The sequence below is a fragment of the Camponotus vicinus genome, unplaced genomic scaffold, assembly GCF_025532165.1.
Source record: "Camponotus vicinus isolate PSW18456_S1 unplaced genomic scaffold, iyCamVici1.0 SCAF_13, whole genome shotgun sequence".
Lineage (NCBI taxonomy): Eukaryota > Metazoa > Arthropoda > Insecta > Hymenoptera > Formicidae > Camponotus > Camponotus vicinus.
In genome coordinates, this window is record NW_028141949.1 from 11,045,158 (window position 1) to 11,052,518 (window position 7,361).

Here is a 7,361-nt window from a genome sequence, read left to right on the forward strand (position 1 = left end):
AACAACGTCTCAATTGGTGTTCGAAACGTAATTGCCACGTCACTGTCACGTAACTAACGGCCAAATTTCTGGTGACAGAAACGTTGTAGTAACGTATATTTGTGACTTTATGTGACGTGTTGAGCACCTATTCTCAACCTAAAAATGATTATTCGGTTTTGAAAAGTTAAGATTAGTTTTTACTATGTTACGTACGTGAAATATTTAATAGACAAAATATGTAATTATACTTGGTTCATTTGTGAATTTTTAACAGAGATATTTTATTTAATTAACGGACATATATCTGTTAAAATTTCTGTCACAATTCATGTATAATCACGCATTTTGTCTATTAAGTATTTTACGTACATAACACAGTAAAAACCAATCTTAACTTTTCAAAATCGGACGACTTAACATGATACAATACGAAGATTAATCTTAATTTCTACTTTTATATTGAAATGTATACATTGCATATACTAATACTATATTAATGTTACACAATAAGAAATAAATAAATTTATGTTTATTTTTCATAAAATATATATATATGATGTACATTTTTACACATGTAGCAAAATATAAGTAGCAAAATACAAATTTTTATAATACTTTTTAAAATATGTTAACTCATAACCACTCGTGAAACAAAGATTTAAAAAAAATACATATTTATCAATACAAAAATAAACATTCTATATATATGTATGCATATATTGCACAATTAAATTGCACAAATAAAAAAAATAAAATAAAAATGAAATAAATGAATACTTCGTAAAATTTTTAAATTGTAAACAAAAATAATCGTAAAATAAAATACTTAATGTAATAGAATACTTATTTTTATGAGATCTTCAGAATTTCTATGAGATCTTAAAATGTTTTTATAAATCTTAAGTGTTTTTTTTTTTCATAACACCTGTATAATTTTTAGCAATTTTGAGCCATTTTGAGAATCTTTATATTGTTGAATCTTCATTTGTTGTTTTTTGTTTCTTAAAAACATTCATCATTTTCCGAGTCGTCTGAACTTAATTGGGGCGTTTTCTGTCGACATTTCTCTCCTTTCCTGAAACAAGTAAATAAAAATAAAGATATTGTTTGAAGTATTGTGAAAAGCATATGAAGTTCAGATTGCAGAAGATGTCTAGAAATATATGTATGTATATATAATAAAACATTAATTGAAATAAAAAGAAAAACAGTTAATGTTTAACGGAGATTCACGATGGAATGAGCACCTTGTAATTAATAACTGTTTTTATCAAATATATTCAATCGGAACACACTCGCATAATTCATATATATGTAAATTAAAATCATATTTTAATTCTAATAATAACACAGGACCACAAAATAAAATCGATGGAAGGTTCCATGGACCAGACCTAGTGCATAATATGTTTTTGGGGTCGCTGAAACCGAATCTGCAACCTATTTTTCTCTATCACGTCAGCATTTTTCCTAACCTCAAAAAATAGCTAAAAATGGTAAAATCCAACCTTATCAACCATGTAACCTCATTTAACCTTATAACTTTATACCCTTGTAACCCTTTAACTGTAAAAACGATAACTAATAACCCTAAATCTCATAACCTAAAAGTCCATAACCTCAAAACCCTAATTCTCAAACCCCAATAATCCAATAAACGCATGAAACAGCAGACATGTGAGATTCCAACCTAAATCTTGGATAATATTAACCTTAAAACCCCACAACCCTATAACCCCATAACCCTACGAGCCTGAAACGCAACTTCGGAAAAATTTATACGTAAGATTTTGATTCTGAATGTTACAGAGTTCAAACTCCATAAACTAACATCTTTATAAGTCCATCAACTTTAAATCTATAACCTTAAAACCTCATAACTCTATAACCTCACAATGCAGCATCAAAAGAACCCGATAAGAATACCCGATAAGGTCAAAATTTTGTACATTGCAATAACCTACATTTAGCTTTACCCAAGAACAACGATGTGGACGTAGCAGGTTTTTGTTCCCTTTGGGGTACTTGATTAACGTGAGTCCCCTTGCCTCTCACGATTCGGGGTGCTTGGTTAACGCTTGTTACTTTTAACGAGAATTTCGTCCAGGGCATTGATTTGTAGTTGCATTTGAGAGTTTCAAGATTGTAAAGAAGATGTAGTTTTTTTTATCTTTTAGATCGAAGATTAAAGTTTTATCTGTAAGTCCTTTTGATGCTGCATTGTGAGGTTATAGGGTTATGAGGTTTTAAGGGGTTATAGGGTTGTGGGGTTTTAAGGTTAATATTATCCAAGATTTAGGTTGGAATCTAACATATCTGCTGTTTCATGCGTTTATTGGGTTATTGGGGTTTGAGAATTAGGGTTTTGAGGTTATGGACTTTTAGGTTATGAGATTTAGGGTTATTAGTTATCGTTTTTACAGTTAAAGGGTTACAAGGGTATAAAGTTATAAGGTTAAATGAGGTTTCATGGTTGATAAGGTTGGATTTTACCATTTTTAGCTATTTTTTGAGGTTAGGAAAAATGCTGACGTGATAGAGAAAAATAGGTTGCAGATTCGGTTTCAGCGACCCCAAAAACATATTATGCACTAGGTCTGGTCCATGGAACCTTGCATCGATTTTATTTTGTGGTCCTGTGTAATGAATGAGAAAACTCACATTTTAAAACAAGACAAACTTTTTTATATTATCTTTTAAACTTACTCGGACTTTGTGCTCTTTGTTTTGCATGTTTTAACCATTCTGCAGCAACAGAAGAAATTTGCTCATATGTAGTATCTTGATGCCGCATTTTAACAACTAAAAATAATAAATGAATTGAATGTAAATACTAAAATAAGCAGCAGTAAGTATAAATATATGAGTGAAAAAGTATATTTATCGCTTCTATATATAATTAAATAATATAAATAAAATTCAAATAAATTGGACAAACTTTTGAGCAAAATATTGCATTAAAAGTAGACACAACACAACAAAACGTGTTTTGTACTTATATACACAACAATGATTAAAGTTCGCAAAGTGTATGCAAATTTTGTAAAATAGTGAATATAAAAATATCCATAATGTTATAAAATTTGTATACTATATTTTTATTATAATAATTACTCTTAATATTTTAATAATAAACTTTTTTCACATATACATAAAATATTTTTTGATACGTAAATACTTCCCTATCTTTTGTGTAATTTTAAAACTAAAAATTCTTAAGCATGCAAATACATTATACAGGGTTTGTCAAAAGTGTGGAAACCCCTAAATATCTCACAAACGGTGCATTTTAGAAAAAAATGTTTCAGGCAAAAGTTGTTTGGTTTCAAAGGGGCCATAAGATGGTACCATTGGTTTGACCTTAAAGAGTCATTTGAAGGTCACGTGAAGGTCACTTCAATTTTTTTAAATGGAACACCCTATATATTTTTGCACACTCTTGTAGCTTATCTCGAGAGCTTTCCAAAACACTATAATTAAGTACCTTTTCGTTAAGTACTTTTTGAGTTATGAGGCTTGAAATAATTTCTTAATTTTACATAAACCGTAAAATATCTTGTAAAATATTTATTTTTCGATTATCTTACCTTAATACTTTTACGTACAAAATAATGAGAGGAATCAATTGGTATAAAGAAAACACATAGTTGTTTTGAAGAAAAAATATGTAATTTGCAATTAACAATTTCATATTTTTTCTTAAAAACAACTATGTGTTTTCTTTACACCAATTGATTCCTCTCATTATTTTCTACATAAAAGTATTAAGGTAAGATAATCGAAAAATGAATATTTTACAAGATATTTTACGGTTTATGTAAAATTAAGAAATTATTTCAAGCCTCATAACTCAAAAAGTACTTAACGAAAAGGTACTTAATTATAGTGTTTTGGAAAGCTCTCAAGATAAGCTACAAGAGTGTGCAAAAATATATAGGGTGTTCCGTTTAAAAAAATTGAATTGACCTTCACGTGACCTTCAAATGACTCTTCAAGGTCAACCAATGGTACCGTCTTATGGCCCCTTTGAAACCAAACAACTTTTGCCTGAAACATTTTTTTCTAAAATGCACCGTTTGTGAGATATTTAGGAGTTTCCACACTTTTGACAAACCCTGTATATTTACAAAATATCAAACGATAAGTATATCAACGCTGTGTGCATATAGAAAAAGTGAAATTAAATAGAAGGCTGTTATCACTTTGCATATAAAACGTAATAATTAAAAATGTTATGTAGTTATTTGTACAATAGTAAAGGACTTATTTGTTTAATTTGACTCAATCTATTGCACTTTATACAAATGTTGATATATTTATCGTTAGACATTTTATATATATAAATATAGGAAATATACTAACGTGTCAAAATTTTAGATATCTGTAAATTTTGAAATGCAGCCTTGTGTCTTTGTCCTAACCAACTGTACTGTTGAGCTATTTCATCGGTTATAAGATAATGTAAAATGTTACGGATCGTTTTTTTAATATCTGCGCTGGTAACTTGCGTAAGATTTCTTACCTGTACAAAAATAAAAATAAATTAATTTAAATATACATAGCACATTTTTAAAAATGTAACTGTTTTTATAAAATAATATTTATCTTTTTCCTAAATAAAAGAATATTTAAATATGAAATTTTTTTACCAATTTTTCTTTAAATGCAGAATTGTTTTCAATTGTGCTTTCCACTTCTTCAAGACTAGCTGCAGTCTCAATAGGAAAAACTCCAACAAGTATATTGTGTTCATCCAAAATACATTGCACTTTTAAAGATTCACTATTTTTTTCTAAAACATCTAACCTCTGAATGATTTCTCGATTTAAGGAAAGAGACTGTTCATAGATACTTTCAAACTTTCCACTGCTTTCAAGATTTGAATGCCATGATTAATTTCTGAAATAATAATAATTACGTGAAAACTTCTGTTCACAAATTGATACTCATATAAATAAAAATGTTATATTTTTTCTTATCTTTATTATTATTGGAAGACAATACAGCAATATCTAATAGTTTTTGGCTAGATGATAATGAATTTATATCCGTAACTGAGAAAGAAGGATTGTTCGGTATATTAGCTTTGCTATATGTGGCAATTGAAGCAAATGAAGAAGGGTTGTTTGATATATTAACTTTGCTATGCATGGCAATTGAAGCAACTGAACAAGAAGGGTTGTTTGATATATTAGCAACTTGAGGAAGTGACGGTGAATTCGATTTTTTTGGATTAACTTTTCTTCTTTTTTCATGAATCTGTTCTTCATTATCACTGTTATCGTTAAAATGTACTTTAGCATTATCTCTTCTCTGTTTCTTTTTCTCGTCTGTATCATATGGTGAATCGACATCGCTTTGATATTGGGCCTTCTTTAGTTTAACTTTCGCATTTGAAAATGAATCTGAAAATTGAACAAAATTTATTTTATTATCAATATTTATTTATATGAAAATTAAGAAATGAGATTGGAATAAAGAATAATAGATTAAAAATACAAAATCAGAAATCAGTAATTAGTATATACCTGTTTTGTATAGAATTGTTTTAATTGGTTCTAATGTCCAATCATCTTTTACAGAACTCCTTTTATAGACAATAATATCAAAATCTTTATCTGATTTTACTTTAGGCTAATATGCTAAGCTTTCATCTTCAATAACCCAGCTATCTGGAATGATCTGGATTCCATCATAAAATTCGACCACATAAAATAATCCTTTGTCTGTCGGTAATTTTTCCGTCATTATAATAAACTGGAAAAAAATGAATATATAAATCAGTATTTTTCAACAAATGTAAAAGAAAAACAATAATATTATATTATTATAAATACAACATACCATAAAATTTCAATATTTCTTATACATGTTTTTATACACTTTATACATATTATTTTTATAAATTTTATATATGTTTTTATACATTTTTATATATTTTTATACATATTATTTATATATTTTTACGTATTTTTATATATTTTTGAATATGTTATCGTTTCTTGAAATTTTTATTCATGAGAATGTAATAGAGATATAACGACATTTTTATTTTTTTTCCACGGTACTCTTAAACATTTCTTTTTAATAGTTCCATTAAGAGGCCATTGCTTCAGATCAGAAAGTTTAGATACAAGATAAATTCCAACAAGGTGCGATTTGCAAGGGAGAGTATAAAAATCTTCAATAAATGTATAGTTAATTGGAAAGTTCTACGAGAGATTTTACTGAGAACCACTCTTTACCGCCGAATTTTAAAATCCATTATCCATTGGAGAATTCACACTGCGGGATCTTTGAATTTCGAGCGATACTTCTGACAGATCTAGAAGGAAGGAAGAATATCAATTATTCTCCTAGTAAGTAAGGGATAATTAGAAACTAGGTGAGTCAAGATTATTTTAATCCTTTATCTATCATATTATTATTATAATTAATGTCATTAATTTAATTTCCATTGGATTATTTAACATAATTTTGTCATTATTACTTTACTTGATATAATTGTTTTGTACGATTCATAATTATTACTATAATTTATAATTATTACTTCGATTTATAATTATTAATTATCCTCCCACACAGCACATTATACTAAAAGATAACGAAAAGATGTCTTTTTTAAGTTATCGTTATTAAAGATGACATAAAAAAGACATAATGGTATGTGGCACGTGTTTCTTCGCTTGCCGCTACGCGGCGAGCCACTCTTAACTTATCTCGTATTTAATATTTATCACGAAATGTATATAAAGAATTAGTAATTAATATAAGATCTGAAGCATATTTTTGCCTTTTACGAGCAGTAATGCCAGAAAGAGGATACTGCTCGCACGCATCAATCAGAGAGAGCCACATACGTGTGCTACGCAGAATGATTGTATACATGCGAGCCGCATCCTTTTCCTGACATTACTATTTATCAGTTTAATTTCTGACAAATGGAATTTAAAATAATTTATTTAATAATCTGGATTCCTTGTTGGGATTCAGAATATTAAACTGATTATTAGAAATTAGGCGGATAAATTGGAGAAATAGTCCATTTATTGCGTGTATTGAAGTATTCCTACTTTCCTACCGAGTGTCGATAATCTATATAGAATGAATCAAGTCATCTTTTAGTCATCATATGGACAAGACTAAAAAGTCACTGAATTCCGGTCATGAGACGACTTTTAGCCATCTTTCCGTCGACTTAACGATGTCAGTAAAAGATGTCTGTGACAAAAAAATGTCCAGTTTTAGTAATACTTTTAGACGACTTGGTGCTGTGTGGGCTATTATTTGAGTTCCTTATCATTATTTGATTATTATCATTTATTAATAAATGAAATGATTGAGTTAATAATATTTATATTAATCTTGATTATTTTAAT

At 28.2% G+C, this 7,361-nt stretch overlaps 1 pseudogene across 1 annotated transcript; it reads right to left on the reverse strand.

Moving 5' to 3' along the window:
* Positions 1-912: 912 nt before the first annotated feature.
* Positions 913-5,808, reverse strand: LOC145963939 (uncharacterized; annotated as a pseudogene). Its single transcript, XR_014436318.1, has 6 exons — positions 5,511-5,808; positions 4,955-5,387; positions 4,632-4,886; positions 4,345-4,504; positions 2,685-2,784; positions 913-1,057 (listed from the first exon to the last, which is right to left on the reverse strand). The product of XR_014436318.1 is annotated as an uncharacterized LOC145963939 (transcript).
* Positions 5,809-7,361: the final 1,553 nt, after the last annotated feature.